The following is a 22,880-nucleotide window of genomic DNA, read 5'->3' as shown; positions in this document are numbered from 1 at the left end:
ATCAAGACAAAAATATCCACTTAACATGGCTTCTAAAACGTATATATTAAGAGCTGTGACCATTTGTTCAGTATTAGAAAATTGTTTCACACGAGCGTATATGAAGAAATGCTCATAGCACTTAAGGTATACATTTTATAGCCCATGTAAACTGGAGTTTTTTTTCTAGTTTGAGTCCATACTGCCACCTTTCAATATACGGTATGATTTTTTTAACTTCCAGTATAAATAAAAATTGGCCTTTGCGTTTAGGTCTCGCGTTGTGAGAGTTCGATACAATCTTAATTATGTATATAGACAATTCATCCGTACCGGAAACCGAGAATGTCGACAACTTTTGCCTGTTATCAACATTGATACTGGCAAAATATTGGTCTCAGGAATTGCAAGGCTTTCTAGAATGTTTTAATTTCACGTTTGAAGTCGGATATCAAATGACTGGCAAAATACTGGCAAAATATTCGTCTCGGGAACAGCAAGGCTTTCGAGAATGTTTTAATTTCAAGTTTGAAGTCGGATATCAAATGACAAAAACATATTTTTGCTAGTGATACAATTACAAATTTAAATAAATTGTGCAATTTTGATTTTGCCTAAATTTATGATTCTAGGTGAACTGGAGTGACTATAGTTTTGATGAACGAGCTTGCGAGTGTCAAAATGTGTCGTAAATGGCCGTACCTTGTGATTTCACTGTCTTGGAAGCTTCACTTTTGTACTCCGTCAAGGGACCGTAGATCTTAGCATGTGACATAAATTTTCGCAGTAAGGCAGACATACAGACAGAAAAGTAATCCAACAGAGTTTCGATTTTTACCGGCTGAAGTAAGGAACCCTAAAAAGAAACGAATTGTAAGTACATTGTGTTTTCGCCAGTTTATGAGCAGTGTTCTGACACAAAGACACACGAATCAGGAAACGAATCCAGTTCCAATAAATCCCAAAAGCAGCCGATGTCTTCTCATCAGTGTTCAACGCTTACTGAAGGCGTGGAACCGAAAAGCACACCCTGTGTACATAAGTCGGCCACCGATGCAGTTTCCAAAATACAGGCGGGTTTTCAAATAGACTTCTGTTGATAATGGGCCGCCTGAATTATCTTTCAGTTGTCGCAGGGTGGTCACAAACAGTCTGAAAGGCTTGTAGGGGGGTTGCAGGGTAGGCTGTAGTGAGAAATGTTTGCTGAGAACAAAATTCATAAGTTGCGGCAAGTCCGATTTAATTAGCAATTCAAGCATTTGGACGGGCAAAAGTGCGGTAATGCACAGACATCTGTTAGTCTGTGAGTTACCACATCTTCAAATGCTCTTCACCAGCTAAAATATGCCTTTCCCGGAAGTTAGAAATTTAAGCTAGGTGAACAGAAGCTACGTTTGTGTTGACTGAGGAAACGAAGGAAGAAACCATTTAGAAAAAGCTTCTCCGGTACGCTGCTTGAATTCACGCGTTCAAACACTTGTCGAGCTAACTTCAATAATAACAAAATCAGAAACGATTAATAATTATTTTCCAGTGCAACCAACCCTGCAACACGCTTACAAGCTTTCCAGGACATCACCGACCGCCCTGTACATCTCTCAGGCTTTAGCTGGTTTGGTGCGCTATGTTCCGTAGTACAGCGCGGCGAGCCACCCCCACGTACCAGACCACGACACACGGACTGGACGATCTGAAACATGCACCGTGCTCTCCATTTGACAACTGCAGCGTCTTCTATCAATCTGCTCTATTCTCAATCCTCAACAAGTCTGGAAATTGCACAGCACGCTTGTATCAATGATCTGCAATACCTGTGAAATACTTTGCCTCTTCAGAGAAGCTTAAGCACTGATTAACTTTACGTGCTGCATAGCTTAGAAGAGCAAATCAGGAAGCATATTTCTGCAGTGGCAGGTTTTAGCCCCGCGGCTGCCACCGGGTACGAAGCTGGTGGCCTGCGACCTCAGCCCAGAGATGCTGGAGTTCTGCAGGCAGCATAACGCACTGCCAGGCACCATCACGTACGAGCAGCTGGACGTGGTTCAGCCCGACCTGGAGAGCTCCACCGTGTGGCAGTACGCGCTCTTTGGCAAGGTGTTCTGTTTGCTGCTGCTGCATTGGGTACCCGACAACAGGTGTGTACTCATTTTGTCGCCTTATCAACTACTGTGTAAAGGCTGGCATGTCTTAATTCTCCGATTGTAGTTCAAGAGGGGTTAAACTTGAACACTCCAACTATTGCTATAGTGGTACTTCCAAGAGTAAGAAATGCCGTAACAATCAGTCATACATTTTCTCCAATAATATGTTTAGTTTATTTATATTTATATGTTATGTTACTGATAAAACTAGAATATGTAAGGCTTGTTGCCACACTGGCCGGAGAATGTATTAGCTGGCCGCTGTGGCCGAGCGGTTCTAGGCGCTTCAGTCTGGAACCGCGCTGCAGCTACGGTCGCTGGTTCGAATCCTGCCTCGGGGATTGATGTGTGTGATGTCATTAGTTTAGTTAGGTTTAAGTAGATGTAAGTCTAGGGGACTGATGACCTCAGATCTTAAGTCCCATAGTGCTTAGAGCCATTTGAGCCATTTTTGAATGTATTAGGTATTAAAACGATGTCACAGAGCACCATGTAACTACAAGGGGAAGTCAAAAGGTAAAGATCACTGTTTAAAATAGAAATAACTTATTTTATATTCAGGAGAAACCGCAGGTTTTGAAAGGCATGATGTTAGGAAGAAGTCCGCTAACAGATAGTTAAATTGTTTTTCATTAAAACACAATAAGTTTCACTGCCTACGGCCACATCGTCAGGTGCAACATACGCGGTGAAAAGCAAAGTACAGTGTCACCATGTTTTGTAGATATTATAATTAATAAAGGAATGTCTAAAATATAGTCACAACTTAAAAAGATTGTAGGCATACCCGTCGGTCCTAAACAGAATTTACTGTTCAGTGAATATCTTCATATGGCGTACCTCCATTTCTTAAAATTTGTTTACATCAAAAAAGGCGAAAGAAACTATTTTGTAGTGAGTCGCCGCTAAAAGTTTTTTTAAAAATGGCCGGCTTGGTGTTGAAAAATTGCCACTACTAACATGATTCGTCGCGACACTACGCAGATTACTATGTGGAAAGTGTCAGGTGGCAGTGTCTTACCGCTGTGACAGAAGGGCAGCTCAGTGTAGGACAAAGCAAAAGCGCCCTGCATGACCGACAAGGAGAGACTACCTGGCTGGCGGAACGGAAGCTATCCGTGTGGACCGAGGCCCACAAGAAAGACAGGCCGCGGCGCGTACGTCACGAATGTAGGCCTGCGCTCGCTCGTTCGCTCTACTCAGCAGACAAAAACTACGTTTCTACATCTGTTAACTCATAACTAGTTGCGTACGGTACGAACGAGAATTGCATCTTTTACAGGAATCCGCTATTATGGATTATTACTGTTATTAGTCCTACAATGAAAGGAAGTCCGTACGTCTACTTAAAATTTATTACGGCTGTACTGGGGTACAATAAAGTTAAAATAATGCCACAATGATTATCAGTTGCAGAAGGAACCACTTCTTGTATGAAATGACTGTAAAGCAGAAGAGACTAAATGCTATACACATTTATATCGAGCATTAAATTTTGTTATAATACTGTTAATCAGTAGGACTTCGTAATAGCAAATTCCAGAGATGATGCAATTCTCGTTAGCGTGTACACACCCAGCTGCGAGGTAACAGGTCTAGGAACGCATTTTGTCTGCTGCGCTGAGCGAGAGAGCCATTTGCAATACTTGGCACATGATGATTAATAATTCTAAAAATGCCCTACCTCAGTAGTGGGATAGGAGATTAGTGTTAACGTCTCGTCGACAACGAGGTCATTAGAGACGTAGCGCAAGCTCGGGTGAGGGTAGGATGGGGAAGGAAACCGGCCGTGCCATTTCAAAGAAACCATCCCGGCATTTGCCTGAAGTGATTTAAAGAAATGACGGAAAACCTAAATCAGGATGGCCGGAGACGTGATTGAACCGTCGTCCTCCCGAATGCGACCTACCTCAGTGGTAGTCAACTTTGTTTGCTACGGTAAAATTTCTAGCTTCTGAGCGCTGATGTGCCTAGAAAGTCTCTGTTCGGCAGATACGAGGTCGTGCTAAAAACTAATTCCTCCGAGTTTTTAATTCTGTTCTCTATACGGGTTGAGGTATTAAAGATCTCACACATTACTCTGTCGACATGGTTTCGAACTGTTACTTGTAAAATAGAGGTGTGTAACGTTAAGTACGTCGGTGCGTAACAAACGCCGTGTTGTAATCAAGTTTCTAACCGCAGACAACATGCCTCTTGTTGAAATCTGTAGATTAATGAAAACTGTGTACAGTGATGATTGTATCGACATCAGAATGTACGATGCTGGGCTGTTTCTGCTTGTAATGAAGCGAGTAAAAGTCGTCGAGGGAGACCAAGAGATGAGTACAATAAGCAGATTCAGAAGGATGTAGGTAGCAGTACTTATTTCGGGATGAAGAGATTTGCGCAGAGATAGAGTAGCATGGACAGCGGCATCAAAGCAGTCTTCGGGCGGAAGACCACAACAACAACAACAACAACAACCACATTGTGTGTGGCAGAGCATCATCTCTTTCCAAAACTTCAGAAACACCTCCTTTCTTTGATAGTGATGAATCAGTGCAATTAGAGGTAAGTTTTTGGCTGAGTCAATAACGTCAGACACTCTACAATGACTGTATCAACAATCTGGTCTCCCAGTGGGGTCCTGTGTTCCTCTCCAAGGTGACTTTCTTGAGCAGTAAATATGTAGACATGAAGAATACTGAAGTAGAATGTCAATAAAGTTTGGTTTATTTAAATAGCCTTACAAGTTTTCAAATTTAAAAAATTCAGTATACCCTCTCACCCTCTTAATTACGATTCTCTAGTGAACTCGAGCCACAAACCTGGGGGAGGAGGGGGAAGGGGGGTTTCCCGGGAGGAATGATCAGTAGTTAGGAATATGACAGGAAGAAAAAGTATCCAGTACACATGGACTGTAAAATTGGCATCTTATAAGCTATTAGCTCTTCTTCTTCTCCGATACTGTGAAACCAGTCGGACATCGACAACGACCACGTCCTCTGCCACTTACGCAGAATCGTCACTGGAGAGTGGGGCAATCTGGACCAGGGCTGGCTGGACAGTCTCATCGATGGTACACAAACTGCAGTTTCAAGCCTGCTTCAGAACAACGAAACATTCCACCATGTATTAACTTTGGCTCAGGAGTGCTGTGAAAAACCTCTCATGGGAAACAGGGGATTTTGCCATTACAAAAATGTCTGTGTTTCTGATTTGGTGTTCTGGACACATCGCAAATGAAAATACACGCTTGTCTCAGACCCAAATTTTGTTTTCTGTGCCGTGGATTTCCAAACAAACGGGCAATGCAAAATTTCTGATGTTGAGTGGATTTTTTAGAGTAACTAAAAGTAGATGTTTGGAAATGTTTGGGTTACACTACTTTACCTATTCTTTCATTTCTACAGAGTGAGGAGAATTCAGCATACGTTCTTTGTCCAGAACATCAGCTATGAATTTCGTCTTGGTCATTAACTGATTTTCATTGCTATTTCTTGCTTCTGTTACTATATGTAGATTTTATTTTAGTAAATAGAGTTATTCCTGATAACCTCATTTTCACCAAATAAGGTACAAACTGCTGAGCAGACAGCTCTCACAAGGAAGCAATTTTGGCCCTGATGTGTCAAAAAGGGCAACAACTCACGACAGACGAGACTCGCTACAGGAATAAAATGGCAGGGCGCTGCAGTAGAATCAATTGCCACGTGTAGTCAAAGGAAGCCACAAAACCGTCCACGTAAAAGGGGCTTCCGACGTCCTGTTGTGGGACATTCCATAATAAATAGTTTTTAGGCGCAGACTCTGCACCAGTAGATAATTATGACTTTTACAGGATGACAATTATTGAACTAGTTGAATAAAACGTAAATTACTTATAAACTACGACGTGTGCACACAATTTATTCAACATCGTCACTACGGATATTCATATTTAGATTATGACATATTCGATATACCTACCACATTGACGGTGATGAGAGGCAGACGAAGAGCGAAATTCTGCATGACCCACTGAAGTGGTGGAACGTTGATGTTGTCGATGACTTCCTAAATTGCTGTTTTCAGCCCCACCTGGAGAATATGGCGGCCAGTAGAGGTCCAAGCCATTGGTCTCTGCGTACCCCAGAGCCACAATGTGTGTCCCCAAAGAGCTGCTCCAGGACATCAAACACTCTCCTGCTTCGATGGGGCCGAGCTCCGTTTTCCATGAACCACACCTTGTCGAAATCTGGGATGGGGATTAAATCATCTTCCAAAACCTTCACGTACCGTTCGGTAGTGTCCTCGCAATCAAGGAATATGGCACCGATTATTCCGTGACTGAACATTGCAAACAATGCAGTCTCCTGTTTAGGGTGACGGGACTTCTAAACTGTGAAATGCGGATTCTCAGTCCCCAAATGCGTCAATTTCACTTATTGCAGAACCCATCCAGGTTAAATTGGGCCTCGTCACTAAACCAAACAACAATGGGAATACTAATTCCCATTATGTCACGCGTCCAACAGTGCAGTTTGAACGTCCTAACGCAAACCGTTCAGAAGTTATGACGATTTTATTTCATGTTGTTGTTGTCTTCAGTCCTGAGACTGGTTTGATGCAGCTCTCCATGCTACTCTATCCTGTGCAAGCTGCTTCATCTCCCAGTACCTACTGCAACCTACATCCTTCTGAATCTGCTTAGTGTACTCATCTCTCGGTCTCCCTCTACGATTTTTACCCTCCACGCTGCCCTCCAATGCTAAATTTGTGATCCCTTGATGACTCAAAACATGTCCTACCAACCAATCCCTTCTTCTAGTCAAGTTGTGCCACAAACTTCTCTTCTCCCCAATCCTATTCAATACCTCCTCATTAGTTACGTCATCTATCCACCTTATCTTCAGTATTCTTCTGTAGCACATTTCGAAAGCTTCTATTCTCTTCTTGTCCAAACTAGTTATCGTCCATGTTTCACCTCCATACATGGCTACACTCCAAACAAATACTTTCAGAAACGACTTCCTGATACATAGATCTATATTCGATGTTAACAAATTTCTCTTCTTCAGAAACGCTTTCCTTGCCATTGCCAGTCTACATTTTATATCCTCTCTACTTCGACCATCATCAGTTATTTTACTTCCTAAATAGCAAAACTCCTTTACTACTTTAAGTGTCTCATTTCCTAATCTAATTCCCTCAGCATCACCCGATTTAATTTGACTACATTCCATTATCCTCGTTTTGCTTTTGTTGATGTTCATCTTATATCCTCTTTTCAAGACACTGTCCATTCCGTTCAACTGCTCTTCCAAGTCCTTTGACGTCTCTGACAGAATTACAATGTCATCGGCGAACCTCAAAGTTTTTACTTCTTCTCCATGAATTTTAATACCTACTCCAAATTTTTCTTTTGTTTCCTTTACTGCTTGCTCAATATACAGATTGAATAACATCGGGGAGAGGCTACAACCCTGTCTCACTCCTTTCCCAACCACTGCTTCCCTTTCATGCCCCTCGACTCTTATTACTGCCATCTGGTTAGCGAAGTTGCAGCTAGCGAAGCCGAAGCGGGTGCAGCAAGAGGTGCATGTCTGGTGTGACCCCTGTTCTGCACCCTCTGGCTGTATATCGGGAGACCCTCTGTGGGTTCAGCAAGATACCGCGGCAACCAGCATGGACGCAGGTGATGGATTAACGATAACACACTGAATAGAGATGCGATGCAGGTTGGCGGCGTCGAAGACGAAGCCGAGAGAGACACCAGTTTGCTCGACAGTCGGCCCACAAATGATAACAAATGTAGCTAGAATGACTGCACAGTGTTACTAAATTATTAAAACTGCTTAAAATTTATTACTAGCAAAGAAAGAAGCATATCATTCTAATGGTAAATTACGTCCCCTTTCTGCTAACATAATCAGATTTCTTGTAACAGGTCCATCTGACTCCTTGATTGTTAATTTATCACGTATCATTAAACATCTTTCCAAAATATATCTATTGCCATTTTTTTCGCCTAAATGAATCTCTGTTAATTTTACGTGCTACTGATACAACTATACTGAAATGTCCAGTGGGTGGAGCTTTATTAAGAGGATATACTATGCTTCCCTGACTTTGTATGTTGCAGCAACACAAACACAAAAGTAAATCGTTTCGAATAGAAGCAACGCACGTAATCAGATGACCAGTACTTGGACGCACTGGCCACACGTAAGTCCGACATTTCCGCTTCGCTACCTATACCTGTCCATCGCGAGGTGAGTCTTCTCTGCAGTGACAGCTTTAAGCGACTGTGCCACGCCCCCTCTACTACCAAGGGCGCCATGTTCGTTTCAGTCAGACGTTGCCGGCTCATCGCTACTCGGGACAGCTTTTCGTGTGGCAGAGAACCGTTAACGTGTGCTACAATACTACCTATCCTTTGCCGAGCTTTGTGCAGGTGTTTGCAGAGTATGTGTGTATGTGTCGTGTAATCTCACAATTTCACTTATTATCGTAATTACTATAACTTGAGGATATAATGTGATTTTTAACATGACATCAGAAACCAAGATGGCGATCGAAGATGGTGGACCTGAAAATACGAATACACTTCCTAGGTCACTTTTCTTAACTTTAAAGTGGCGGGAAATGAAAAAAAGACATTTCTTGCAAAAGAGAAAAGTAAAAATAATTTAACTGTACCCAACGATGGTACAGAGATTGAAATAAATATTGATGACTTCATCCAAACTATGCACAATTTTTCGTGAACTTTAGAATTGTTGTAGATAGTCCAGATGGATCAGAATCGTATTATCCATCGTATGATGGATTATGTGGCAAAACCGTTTGATTTTGTGACTGTAAAAGAAAGAAATAATGTTTTACCCATAATCGAACATCCTTTGATTTCATCAAGAGCTGTTCTATATCTGACTTCAACTGTTATTACTAAAAGAAGCTTAGAAGGACACATTCTAAATAACAGAAAAATAAAGTACATTATCCGTTACCAATTCTTCACGAATTTTTAAAGATTATAAAGAAAATATGTGCGAAGGAGACTTAACGTAATTTTTACTAGGTCTTCTACTTCTGGACAGGCAATTCTTAGATGACCTCATTATAATGATGCTGGATTGAAACTACAGATACTCTTCCTAAAGAAGGATAAGTAGTAATAGAATTGATGGAAATTCGTGTAATAATTATTAAATATGAACCAACTTACGGATTACAACAACGAGAAAATATTCTGAAAATTCCAAAAGTTCAACAGTAGAAGTTGCAGGATTGACTGATAAGAAAAATTTCGAACTAGATATCACATAACTATGCAGAATTTGATATGCCATATTTCGAATTTATTACAGTTCAGACAAATCGTAAAAATAATCAGTTACTTCATCCTTCATTATTCGACCACGTTAATCTACAGAAAAATGGAAGAAATGAAAATTTCCCACAGAAAATTTGGAATATTAATCGACCAAATAATATTCTCAAAGCATACAATCCATTTCTCGATTTTAAATGAGTTATACTACTCAAATTAGATGCTGCCATAACTCCATAAATTTCATAAGTAACTATCCTACGTATGTGATTAAGATGGCGCCCGTCTCTAATGGCCTCGTTGTCGATGGGACGTTAAACACTAACCACCACCTTAGATGGCATGTAGAAATAATATTGTAAGTTCAAAGGAAAGGTCTAAGAAACTTTGTGCTGAACTGTTAATGAAAAAATTCCTTCCGATACTTGAACGTATGTAACAATGTATTGTAAGAAAAATTTAACTCATAATTCTTGGCACAGGATACTTACTGAAAGTTTTTAACTATATAAATGAATAAAAAATTAGAAAATATTACAGAAATTTTAATATTATGTGTTCATTTGATTTTGAAAAATTTTCAGGAAAATAAAGAAAATAGAAACTGAAAAAATTAGTATGTTAATTAGGAAATGATTATTCATTATATTTTATTTCTAAATAGCGTTTTTTATCTAAATTATATTAGCCTTTTCAATTTCAATATCAGTTAATATTTGTGTGAGATCGATGGACACCGCTGGCCGTAGGACAAGTCTGCTTCAGCTGGCACTAGGAGCTTACAACTCGTATTTCATCCGACAGCGGGTGGTCTCTAGATAACGATAATACTGGCCAAGAGCAACAATTCACGTCAGTGAAAGCAAGGATGCGCGTTGAGTGAACTTACGTAAACTTTCTTCTGCGATATTTGCAGCATGACGTACGTGACACATTCTCTCGCGCCAATCTAAGGCAGTTCAAAACTTCTTTCAGAGATGGCGCTGATGGACGATCCATTGAAAATAATAGCTGAAATGTTCTACTTTAAACTTTAATTAATTGTCTTTAAAGTTGTTTTCAGTATTCATACTATCATTTACATATTATTTGCATTCATTCACTTCAAAATAAGCACTAAAATGTGAAGTAAATAACTTATTTATATCCATAATGAACTGATGGAAATAGTTCTTATTGTATGTACTTTGTCCTTCGAATACCTGATACACATACAATTTTAGAGCTTACTTACTCTGTCAGAGCTCTAAACCAAGTATGAAGACTGAAGGATTTTGACCATTATCTCATGCAATCATTAAAGCGTCAGTGGTTAGTGAAGAACTAGATATTTGACAAAATGTTTTCCATCCTCGCTTCCGTATGATTTATCACAATCCAATGGGCATGTTTAAGACCCGCCCTAAAGAGTGGGTGGTGTGTTTCAGCCCGAAATAATGGAGCTATCTGTTAACTCAGAGGCAACGTTCCGAGATGCACCGACGTACGGGATTTCAGAGGCCAGATGCTCGATTTATAGGAATAACCGAGTAGAAGGTGTTCGATAGCGAACGTTTTGCACTCTTTTGGAATGAAGTTAATTTTGTCCTATTAAATTTCATAATCATTAAAAGGACAATACCAAACAGCTACAGCAATGTGGTGACTGTCTAGAGAAAAGAATGTTAATGAATTTTACAAAGATAAGTAACGAAAAGATTGTTTTTGATGGATTTGTGAAGAAATTGTATCGAGACATCAGAAAATTACAGTTACGCGTGAATAAGGTAGAACTGTCGGTAAAAAAACGCTAAAATATCAAGTAAAATCGAGAGTTCATAAAAATCTTATGGCTGCTCCAGAAGAAAGAATTGGGAAAATTTTGAGCAAGGGATAGATTTCTTACATTCACCATAATTCATTATGTTTTATGTCCTTACATTCACTTTTTATAAAGAATTAAATTTTATTTTCTTAAATTTACATTTTATATGAAATATTAAACTATATTTTCTTACATTCACCCTTTGTATGAAAAAAATTGATTAACGTGGTACGAAAAAGTTTGAGTTTTATTAACTTTTCTAGCCGGCCGGAGTGGCCGTGCGGTTCTCGGCGCTAAAGTCTGGAACCGAGCCACCGCTACGGTCGCAGGTTAGAGTCCTACCTCGCTCATAGATGTGTGTGATGTCCTTAGGTTAATTAGATTTAATTAGTTCTAAGTTCTAGGTGACTGATGACCTCAGAAGTTAAGACGCATAGTGCTCAGAGCCATTTGAACCATTAACTTTTCTAAGTAATTTAGAGGATATTAAGTGAGTTAGACCTGAAAAACGGATTATAGTAGGAAGTTTTGTTAACTTCTGTGTACGTTCTAGTGATCTAGCTTAAGACAAACGAATCAGCTAGTGAGCTAGAACTGAGATAGAATCTACCAAAACATCCTACTCTCATAGTCTGTACGAAATCTGACATCCACGCAGATTGAACCTCATGTGGAATATTTGTAAGCTACACTGAAGCGCCAGAGAAACTGGAAGAGGCGTGGGTATTCAAATACAGAGAGATGTATACAGGCAAAATACGGCGCAACGGCCGCGGAACGCCTACATAAGACAAAGAGTGTCTGGTGCAGTTGTTAGATCGGTTACTGCTACCACAATGGCAGGTTATCAAGATTTAAGTGAGTTTGAACGTGGTGTTACAGACGGCCCTCGGGCGATGGGACGCAGCATCTTCGAGGTAGCGATAAAGTGGGGATTTTCCCGTGTGGCCATTACACGTGAGTACAGCGAGTATCAGGAATCCAGTAAAATATAAAATCTCCGACAGAGCTGCACCCAGAAAAATGTCGATTGAAGAGAATCTTTCAGCGTGACAGTCTTCCACAAATTTCTGCATATTTCAATGCTGGGCCAGCAACAAGTGTCAGTGTGCGAACCATTTAACGAAACATCATAGATACGTGCTTTCAGAGCCAAATCTCGTGTACTCTTGGTGATTGCACGACACAAACCATTACGCCTTGACTGGGCCCGTGAACCACGACATTGCATTCTCAATGACTGGGAACATACAGCCTGGTGGACGAGTCTCGTTTAATATTGTGTCAAGCGGATGGACATGTTCGGCTATGGACACAACCTCATGAATCCATGGACCCTGCATGTTAGTTGGGGACTGTTCGACACGGTGGAGGCTCTGTAATGGTGTGGGGCGTGTGCAGGTGTAGTGATATGGGACCCCTGATACGTCTAGATACGACTCTGGCAGGTGACACGTACGTAAGCATCCTGTCTGATCACCTGCATCCACTCATGTTCATAGTGCATTCCGACGGGCAATTCCAGTACGACATTTCCACACCCCACACTTTCAGAGTTGCTACAGAGTGGCTCCAGGAACACTCTTCTGAGTTTAAACATTGGCGCTGGCTGCCAAACTCCGAGGACATGAACGTTTTGGGCATAACTGAGATGCCTTGCAACGTGCTCAGAAGAAATCTCCACCCCCTCGCACTCATACGGAATTATGGACAGCCCTGCAGGAGTCATGGTGTCATGTCCCTCCACTGCTACTTCAAGTGTTAATCGAGTCCTTGTCACGTAGCGTTGCGACACTTCTGCATGCTCGCGGGTGCCCTACATGATATTAGGCAGGTGTACCAGGTTCTTCAGCATTTCAAGATATCATAAACTTGAAAAAGTCTGAGTGCGATGTCTGTCAGAAATACTTTAAGGTGTAACTGTTGTGAACATTTTTCAGTTTCCCACGACCTAACCGACTTGCAGAATTTGATTAACTTCTCATGTCTGGGATTCAAAGTCATATAATATTTCTTAAAAGACATCATAGTCGCCGTACACTCTATAAAATATTTATTGTTACTATTGCAACTTCGGCGTTATGGCCATTTTCAAGTAACACTGCAAAGTTACATTCTGTCAGAATATAAAACTATCTGACATGAGTAGAAATTCCTCACAGTCCACATACAGAGCAATTCCATGTCACGACTCGTGAACGTGCAACCCTTACCAGCAGAAGATCCCCTGTGCGAGAACCCTTGTTGAAGGGGTCATACGAGCATTTGATAGAAAATTACTTAGAAATCCTATGGAAACACGTGAGAAAACAAATGAAAGTCCCATTACCTACCCAATAGATTATGATCATCAGAATATAATGTGTCGATTACACCTCTAGATTCCTCTTATGTCACCATTTAGAAATCCATTATAATTGCTAGATGTCCTATGGTTGATGGTGAATCAAATATCAATTGAAATTTTTTATGAGTTGGTTTAAGCTTCAGAAAAATTCACACATATCAACTACTTTTTCTATATAGTCTCCTGAATGGCAACCACATTTTTCCCAGTGGACAGGCTGTGACTTGATCCCATTTTCGTGAAATGAATGTGGCTGTGACAGTAGCCAGTTGTGCACAAACACTTCGAAGCACCAACATCGTAAATCTGCAACCTCCGATTGCTTTCTTCAGTGTTCCAAACAAAAGAAAATTGTAGGGCGATATTTCCAGGCGGTAGGATGGATATTCGAGTGTGGTCCACAAAAATTCGTGAATTTTTATTGATTTCGGGTAGCTGTGGACGGTCGAGCGTTGTCATAAAGCATAGATCACATCCCGGAATCATTCGGAAATCACTTAAAACTGCAATGTTTGTATTTATATTAGGTCTCTTTCTCTTTAAAAGACGGATTGTTTAATTTAACGTTTTTTCTGCGTGAAAAAGGTCAAATTTCCATCACACAAAGGTATACCTACAGCAACAGCAATATTGAAGAATAAGTGTCATGCTGCCATACACCAGGAAGGCTTGTGGTCATAGCAGTGAAGCTAGTTGAGGACCGATTCTAATCTGCAGTTAGAATCTAATGATACTATCATATTGAATTCACCAAGGAATCTACTGTTTGAATCTACGGAATGAATGTACTACTACCAGTATCATAACTGCTAGTGCCCATTACACTGGCCACACATCTTATGAGCTATTATAGGACATTTAACTGCACGAGCATCCTTATAACTAACTGGGCTATAATGCCGAAATCGTACTTCAGTGGTCTGAGGATCACTCACGTTGATGTCTTCACATTCGGCCACAACATCCAGAACATTTATACTGCCGAGTACGTACATTCTTATATGGAGTGACATTGCATGTTGCCGGTCATGTAGCTCTGCCTACGTTGTGAGAAAAACGTCAGGTGGCTATACAGCGCTTAAAGGCCTGCGTCGTACAGACCAGTGTAGTATTGGTCGGATGATTTTACTTTAAAATATGCATCTACAGACTGTAGGTTGTTGTTACATAATTGACAACTTAATTTTGTGAGTTCTGAGACGACATTCGCCTGCTTTGTTTCTTCGTTTGTTGTCCTGGCTGAAAACTGGAGTGTGGAAGGACGACACTGACTACTTTAAATAATGTAGCCTACAGGTGTACAGTTGCATGTCACAGCTGTTAACTTTCACTTTTCACAACCTTCCATATACTCATATAATATAGGCAGTGTACTATTGTTTAACTTTCGATAAGTCTCATTAATAAGTTGCAGGCGAACATCCACATACTGCTACAATAATTTCCCATTAAACATCTACGAAGAGTTCCTGTAGAAAAGAAAGGTATATATGGAGGAGACACCGTCCATTTTTAACACACGGCCTAATTGAGTAACACTTACTTCACTGTTAAGTTCACGCATTGATGTCGTTCTAACTAACACAGGTTCCTCGTCTGAAACTCAGGCGTGATCTGACTGCCTCCTGGCCAAAAAGCGGGTCCTGCTGAAACTACACATTGTTCTAGGTTAAATTTACAGAAACTACAATTAGTACTTAACTCATTAAATTAACTAAATACCTCCAAAAATTCCGTCTTTTTAAAAGTTCCTTCTACTACATGAGTTGGGCCGAATAATTTATTTAAATAATCCAATTAACAAATATTGTTACACAAACAATATTTTTGGCAAAACTGTTAATTACTTTGGAACATGTTTTCAAATAGAGCCAAATAAATCCTTTAACAATACAATTAGTTGTTTCTCCAAATGTTTATAATTAGTACAGAATTTGTACTTGTTTTTACGTCAACAACAGAATTTATGTTACGAAGAAAATATAGATTTCGTCCTATAATGAAAGATAGTAATAGGAATAGTCAAAATAAATTACAAAATCAATTGCATATATAAAACTAAGCACAAATTTAGATCTAGTGTTGTATTCTTTAAAACTGAGGGCCAGCCTTTCTCTTTTATGAAAATGCAGATGATGCTCACGTATGTTAATGGTAATTAGTTAAAAGGTAAAAATTAAATTTTAAAGAGGCAGATGGAAAAACAAGAGGGAAAGTAAAAATATCACAGCTTGCTTCGTCACAACACTGTTGAAATTACTTTAAAAAAATTGCGACTGCAAAACTGGAATCGGGGGGGGGGGGGGGGGGGGAATTTTACAAAAACCTTGTGCCATCTCTTTTGCTGAGTGAATATACATACTTGACTGTTTAATGTATAGTTTCCATGGTAGAAAAGCAGGTTTGGTTATTAAAAAATAAGATGTACCACATAAAGCAATGTTAGCAAAATAAAATTGGAGACTTATATATGTTGGGGTAGTTCACGGAAAAAGTCACGTACTGTAAAGAAAAACGCATAAAAGATCCTAGTAGGATCAATTATACAGGGTTGTTTGGAGGCTTATGAAGAGAATGGCAGGAGATATTAAACGAGATTGGCGATGTACTGCTAGGACAATAATAATTATTCATAATACAAATATAACAGTCACAAAAAACTTACGAAAATCAGTATCGCTGAACTACTGTCACGATGTCAAACGTCGTTGCAAGCTACCACTGAGCTCTTAGCTGGCAGAGCCACGGCACTAATCATAAGGTTGCCTGCCAATGACCGTCTGCTCAGTGAGTCGTGTGACTGTACCAAGCATTGGTGTTGTCTCCTGGAGACAGGTAGCAGAACTCCTGTGTTCAACATCACTTCACTAGATGGCACTAAGCCCTGCAGATGACATACAACTAGGTTTTACACACTCCTACTATAATGAAATGTGGTTCTTTCTTCATCCTATATATTTCTGAGGTTTTCAAGGTTTACAGTTCGACTTGCTGCTTTGAATAAGTATACTTGGTTCTCAGGTTTTCTTGATTCATGGTGGGTGCATATTCACTCCTGGAAATTTAAATAAGAACACCGTGAATTCATTGTCCCACGAAGAGGAAACTTTATTGGCACATTCCTGGAGTCAGATACATCACTTGATCACACTGGCAGAACCACAGGCACATAGACACAACAGAGCATGCGCAATGTCGGCACTAGTACAGTGTATATCCACCTTTCGCAGCAATGCAGGCTGCTATTCTCCCATGGAGTCGATCGTAGAGATACTGGATGTAGTCCTGTGGAACGGCTTGCCATGCCATTTCCACCTGGCGCCTCAGTTGGACCAGCGTTCGTACTGGACGTGCAGACCGCGTGAGACGACGCTTCATCCAGTCCAAAACATGCTCAATGGGGGACAGATCCGGCGATCTTGCTGGCCAGGGTAGTTGACTTACACCTTCTAGAGCACGTTGGGTGGCACGGGATACATGCGGACGTGCATTGTCCTGTTGGAACAGTAAGTTCCCTTGCCGGTCTAGGAATGGTAGAACGATGGGTTCGATGACGGTTTGGATGTACCGTGCACTATTCAGTGTCCCCTCGGCGATCACCAGAGCTGTACGGCCAGTGTAGGAGATCGCTCCCCGCACCATGATGCAGGGTGTTGGCCCTGTGTGCGTCGGTCGTGTGCAGTCCTGATTGTGGCGCTCGCCTGCACGGCGCCAAACATCCATACGACCATCATTGGCACCAAGGCAGAAGAGACTCTCATCGCTGAAGACGACACGTCTCATTCGTCCCTCCATTCATGCCAGTCGCGACACCACTGGAGGCGGGCTGCACGATGTTGGGGCGTGAGCGGAAGACGGCCTAACGGTGTGCGGGACCGTAGCCGAGCTTCATGGAGACGGTTGCGAATGGTCCTCGCCGATACCCTAGGAGCAACAGTGTCCCTAATTTGCTGGGAAGTGGCGGTGCAGTCCCCTACGGCACTGCGTAGGATCCTACAGTCTTGGCGTGCATACGTGCGTCGCTGCGGTCCGGTTCCAGGTCGACGGGCACGAGCACCTTCCGCCGACCACTGGCGACAACATCGATGTACTGTGGAGACCTCACGCCCCACGTGTTGAGCAATTCGGCGGTACGTCCACCCGGCCTCCCGCATGCGCACTATACGCCCTCGCTCAAAGTCCGTCAGCTGCACATACGGTTCACGTCCACGCTGTCGCGGCATGCTACCAGTGTTAAAGACTGCGATGGAGCTCCGTATGCCACGACAAACTGGCTGACACTGACGGCGGCGGTGCACAAATGCTGCGCAGCTAGCGCCATTCGACGGCCAACACCGCGGTTCCTGGTGTGTCCGCTGTGCCGTGCGTGTGATCATTGCTTGTACAGCCCTCTCGCAGTGTCCGGAGCAAGTATGGTGGGTCGGACACACCGTTGTCAATGTGTTCTTTTTTCCATTTCCAGGAGTGTAAGATCACCACGTTTATGGCGCTACTGTTGTTTGACTACTATCAAGCCAAATTATTGTTTGTTTTAACGGCTGTCGTCCATCCCATAGATAAAGTTTTGTAGTGAAATTTTTAACAAGATCATAGCACACGTGTTTACTCCAGCTTAAGTCTTCCACTAGAAATTTTGAAAACATTCTCGTAGATTGACCAAAATTATGACTGGAGCAAATTTTGTTTTAACGGGAAACCTGATTGACAAAATATTATGACCGGAGCATATCCAGTTTTAAAGAGAAACCAGATACCGTACTGAATTGAAACTTCCTGGCAGATTAAAACTGTGAGCCGGACCGAGACTCGAACTCGGGACCTTTGCCTTTTGGTAGGTAGGAGGCGAGATACTCGCAGAAGTAAATGTGTGAGGACGGGGTGTGGGTCGTGCTTAAGTAGCTCAGTTTGTAGAGCAAAGGGCCCGAGTTCGAGTCTCGGTGCGGCACACAGTTTTAATATGCCAGTAAGTTTCATAACAGCGCACACCCCGCTGCAGAGTCAAAATCTCTTTCTGGAAACATCCCCCAGGCTGTGGCTAAGCCATGTCTCCGCAATATCCTTTCTTTCAGGTGTGCTGGTTCTGCAGGGTTCGCAGGAGAGCTTCTGTAAAGTTCGTGTCCGATTCACTTCTCTGAGTGACTCATGTTGAAGTGAGTGTGATACAGTGTTGTACACAATGGTTCCGACAAAGTGTTCACTTGCGGAAATGCAAATGTCAAAGGGGGGGGGGGGGGCGGAGCAGCAAGATTGTACTATTTGCAACAGTGTATCGCCATGCTAAATACTGAATAAACGAAACTGTGCGCTCTTAATTTGTGCTGTATCTTTAGTTACTAGTTTTACCATTGAAATTTTCCGTTAATTTAAATGAATGAATACTCAAAATTGCAAATTAGTTAACCCTCTGTTATGCAATACGAGAAAGAACGTTACTGAGGCAGAAAATTTAGACTGAAACTGAGGACAATGACAACTCAGGTACCCTACAAGTTTTAACTATTGCAGGTTATTATTCAGGTTACCGATACTTTGTGAAAGAAATGTCGCTGAGTAATATCTATATCAGTTTATAATGGTAGGTGTGTGGACGACGAAGAATGTAGCCGACGATAAGGTTGAGTTGCCGCTGTTGCTGCTGCCGCTGCTGGTTGGTGACCCCGAATCGTCTCCAGAGCCACGGATAATTATTTAACAGGCAATAGTTGAAATTGCCCCTTCCTCCTCCAGTCCACTCCTACAGTGTTGTCCATACTAGTGAATTAACGGATTTAGTGCGCCTACACTGGCGCGATCATAGCGGAACACTGCGTCTGCGGGAGTGCCCAACAAACACTTGCGCACTCTTTCATGACTCAAGCTTCTTTGCTTCCTCTCTCCTCGCAACGCGACAGACACTCTCCATACGCAAAGATAAACAATGGGACAGCTACAGCCATTTCGTCGATGCTTTCGGGACAGTTACATAGACTTCCCTTGGCTGTTACCCAGCAAATTACAGTATTTTCATTATAATTAAAATCAGTGATACACACATAAAGGAAGTTTTGCGTCACCCCAGTTCCAAGAGCTCCTGAAGATCGACGTTGACTGTGGGTATTGTATGACAGACACAGTTCCTTTGACTGTTCTGACATGTCATTAAACCCGCCCAAAAATGTAAACAACTATGCACGAACAGCGGATATTAGACGGAGGGGGTCCGACAGCCGATCAGTTCGTCATTCCACCAGGAAGCAGGTACACGGCTCGTGTTGTCTGTAGTTCAACCACGCCCTGTTCGATCGCGTCCGCATTGTTACTTTGTGCCAGGAAGGGCTCTCAACATGGGAATTGTCCAGGCTTCTCGTAGTAAACCAAAGCGATGTTGTTCGGTCATGTAGGAGATACAGAGAGACAGGCACTGTCGATGACATGCCTCGCTCAGCCAGCTCAAGGACTACTACTGCAGTGGATGACCGCTACCTGCGGATTATTGCTCGGAGGAACCCTGACAGGAACGCCACCATTTTGAATAATCCTTTTCGTGCAGCCACAGGGCTTCTTGTTATTACTCAGACGGTGCGCAATAGGCTGCATAATGTGCAACTTCACTCCCGACTTCCAAGGCGAGGTGCATCTTTCAAACCACGACATCATGCAGCGCGGTGCAGATGGGCTCAACAACATGCCGCATGGAGCACTGGCATCACGTTCTCTTCGCCGATGAGTGTAGCATATGCCTTAAACCAGACAATCGTCGGAGACGTGTCTGGAGGAAACCTGGTCAGGCTGAACGATTTTGACATACTGTCCAGCGAGTGCAACAAGGTGAAGGTTCCCTGTTTTTTGTAGTGGCATTATGTGGGTCCGAGAACGCCGCTGGTGGTAATGGCTGTACGATTACGTGAATGCCATCCTCCGAACGATAGAGTTCTCATATCGGCAGCATATTTGCGAGACATTCGTCTTCATGAACGACAATTAGCACCCCCATCATGCACATCTTGTGAATGACTTCCTTCAGGATAACGACATCGCTCGACTAGAGTGATCAGCATGTTCTCCAGACATGAACCCTATCGCACATGCCTGGGATAGACTGAAAAGGGCTATTTACGGACGACGCGACCCACCAACTAACCTGAGGGATCTACGCCTAATCGCCGTTGAGGAGTGGGACAATCTGTAGCAACAGTGCCTTGATGAACTTGTGGATAGTATGCCACGACGAATACAGGCATGCATCAATTCAAGAGGACAGGCTACTGGGTATTAGAGGTACCAATGTGTACAGCAATATGGACAACTACCTCTCTAGATCTCACCGTATGGTGGTACAATATGCAATGTTTGGTTTTCAAATGCAATAAAAAGGGCGGAAATGATGTTTGTGTTGATTTCTATTCCAATTTTCTGTACGGGTTACGAAACTCTCGGAACCTAGGTCTGAGTGGGGTACTGTCGGGTGGGGTTGCCCCAGGGATCAGTGTTGGGGTCACTCTTGTTCCTTATTTATATAAATGATATGCCCTCAAGGTATTATGGTTAACTCTAAAATATTTCGGTTTGTTGATGACACTAGTTTGGTAGTAACGTAAGTTTTGTTCAACATATGCTCGGTTTCAAATAGTGCAGTACATGACCTAAGTTCATGGCTTGTAGAAAATAAACTAAAGTTAAATCACAGTAAGGCTTAGTATTTACAGTTTCTAACACACAGATACTAAAAGATATCAGATAGATTATATAATGGTAAGACAGAGATTTAGGAACGAGGTTTTAAGTTGTAAGACATTTCCAGGGGCAGATGTGGACTCTGACCACAATCTATTGGTTATGACCTGTAGATTAAAACTGAAGAAACTGCAAAAATGTGGCAAATTAAGGAGATGGGACCTGGATAAACTGAAAGAACCAGAGGTTGTACAGAGTTTCAGTGAGAGCGTAAGGGAACAATTGACAGGAATAAGTGAAAGAAATACGGTAGAAGAAGAATGGATAACTTTGAGAGATGAAGTAGTGAAGGTAGCAGAGGTCAAAGTAGGTAAAAAGACGAGGGCTAGTAGAAATCCTTAGGTAACAGAAGAAATATTGAATTTTTATTGATGAAAGGAGAAAATATAAAAATGCAGTAAATGAAGCAGGCAAAAAGGAATACAAACGTCTCAAAAATGAGATCGACAGGAAGTGCAAAATGACTAAGCAGGGATGGCTAGAGGACAAATGTAAGGATGTAGAAGCTTATCTCACTAGGGGTAAGATAGATACTGCCTACAGGAAAATTAAAGAGACCTTTGGAGAGAAGAGAACCACGTGTATGAATATCAAGAGCTCAGATGGCAACCCAGTTCTAAGCAAAGAAGGGAAGGCAGAAAGGTGGAAGGAGTATATAGAAGGTTTATACAAGGGCGATGTACTTGAGAACAATATTATGGAAATGGAAGAGGATGTAGATGATGACGAAATGGGAGATATGATACTGCGTGAAGACTTTGACAGAGCAATGTGTACAACCAGTGGGTGGGGGATTATTTTATGACCTCAACAAAAAATTTATAAAATATACATTTCATTAATTATAGTTGACTTTTATTCACCGCATACTTTTTAAAGAGATATTAATATGTGCAAATGATCGTGAAGCTGGAAATACTGAATGTGACATTCATTGTGAAACATTACATTTACTGCTACGACAGTTTTTGGGTTTCGTTTGACTGAAGGATAAAAATTTAAAGCAAAATTTTAGAATATGAACTACCTGATTACATTACAATATTTTCTACAGATGGATACAAAATAGCGCCTCCAACCCCCTTGGTATCGCGAGGGTTAATCGGCAAGAATTAACGAAATGCACGACAAAGATATAAATTTACTAGATTTGTTTTAATCAGGAAAGCAAGCCAACCGTAGTCTCTGCCTCCTGTTCCCAAGACCGAAACTGGATTTATTGTATGGAATTTGTCCTTGTCACTCCCGTAAAGCCAGCCAGCTCCCTTAAACACAGTAGCATGAGTCGCTTCATAGGGAACAGCGAAAGTAGTGACTGGACAGGGAAGTGTAGTCACCAACCCCTCCCATTCGTCCCCCCCCCCCCCCCCCCCCCCTGTTCTTCACACTTGCATTTGGTGGCTGCTGTAAAGTTTGGAGAGAAGTGGTAGATGAGGTATGGTAGATGAGGTATTGGCGAAAGTAAAACTGTGAAGACTGGTCGTGAGTTGTGCTTGGGTAGATTAGTAGGTAGAGCATTTGCCTGCGAAAGGCAAAGAAATTGGCTTCCAGTCCCAATGAGGTGTATGGTTTTAATCAGCAGGGAAGTTTCGTATCAGT

Source organism: Schistocerca gregaria, chromosome 2 (genome assembly GCF_023897955.1).
Source record: "Schistocerca gregaria isolate iqSchGreg1 chromosome 2, iqSchGreg1.2, whole genome shotgun sequence".
Lineage (NCBI taxonomy): Eukaryota > Metazoa > Arthropoda > Insecta > Orthoptera > Acrididae > Schistocerca > Schistocerca gregaria.
This window is presented reverse-complemented; position numbering follows the sequence as displayed.